The sequence below is a fragment of the Tuber melanosporum genome (assembly GCF_000151645.1).
Source record: "Tuber melanosporum whole genome shotgun sequence assembly, scaffold_252, strain Mel28".
Taxonomy (NCBI): domain Eukaryota; kingdom Fungi; phylum Ascomycota; class Pezizomycetes; order Pezizales; family Tuberaceae; genus Tuber; species Tuber melanosporum.
In genome coordinates this window covers 63,692-65,280 of record NW_003298922.1, presented here as the reverse complement: position 1 = coordinate 65,280, position 1,589 = coordinate 63,692, and positions in this window count along the sequence as shown.

Below are 1,589 nucleotides of genomic sequence, written 5' to 3'. Positions count from 1 at the left end.
ATTAGTGGTATACAGGTTAGCAGTATCCCTGGGCCGGTGGGAGCTCGTCATATGCTACTGTTGGTGGTAGGAGTTTACATAAAATCAGATTGAATTCTAAGTACTTTTCCAACTTATTACTATAATGAATGTAAAACACCTTTCTACTCTTTATCATTATCACAACCTTTATCATTGTTATACGAAAGAGAGCTCTTCATAGAGGTGAGTTAGAGAAAGCTTACGATAGGCGTTCCTGATAGAAGACAATCGTCTTGTACTATCTGAAATATAGGCATAGGCCTAGAGCTATTGTACAACTAAGAAGTAGAAGAAGAGAATTATTATTCCCCATCGCTAAGAACTGAAACATCTGAAGGGGATTGTTACAGGCGGAGACAACCTGTATAGACTTACACTTATCTAGACTAATCAAGATTCATTTTTGCAAACAGAGAATGTCGAAGAATGCTCGAAATAAACTCATTTTATTTATGACTACTAAGAGTAACATGAAGTAGAAAATGTAGAATAGAATTGTAAGAACAATATTACCTTGTTAAGATCTCTTCTCCATTGCCTGATAATGTCTAAAAAACTGTGTAGTATTACAATATCTATATTTCACGTCTGGGTGTTTGTAGAGTACACTTACCTACAATATAAACTATGTATCTCTCTGGTTATAACTCATAACATCAGGTATTCTCCAAAAGTGCTAACACCTGGAGATCCTGAAAATTACCAGATCCTCTTCGGTAATTACAATCTTGCTAACTAGAAACGATACCAGTTTCAATAGTAATTATCTGATCTTTAGTGTCATTAGACTTAAACTATGATTCTCAAGTTGAACCGAGTTGGCCCCAATTGTCTCCCTTATCAATGAGATGATCTGTTTTATCTACAGGTTGTATTTGCTGAGGTAGTCATAATTTCAACCTTCCTAGATCGCCTGACTTTAAATCTACCTAACTTTGAATTAAACCCACAGGTATCTTCCCAACAACCCCCCACCAGTTCGTAATAAGCTATTATACCAGATTGGTAGATAATCCCTCTGAAGTCAAGACTTGGTTGCTTTGGGTAATAGGGCTTCAATCATTGTTAGTATTGACAACTATTTCCACAACTACAAGACATTCCCAACCTCAGTAGTAACACTCCTTAATGATCATTGGCCTCTGTAGTAGTGTTCCAGCAAGTTCTAGACTCTTGTAGTTATTATAAAGCCAGTGCGAATGTATTAGTTTCTCATTGAGATCCTTTAATATTTGATACGATATCTTTGTGCAAAAATATCCCATTACTTACAGCCCTTGCTAAAGTTGTCACAAGCTTAAAGTCTAGTAATACTCTGAGCAGTTGAAGGATATACTCTAATCCACCTCCTAGACTTAGCCAAAAGTCCCTTCTCATATACCCTGTCTACAGGATCTGTCAGGACTGATGGCAGTGATATATGGAGTGTTATTGGTAAACCTTCAATTCTGTGGCTTTCTAGTCACTAGATACAACTGATATAATTATATATGATAATGTGAGGGGCTACAAGGGGGTCGCGTACCATCATGAAATTTCGGCAGCTGTCGGAACTCTTTGATGAAAGA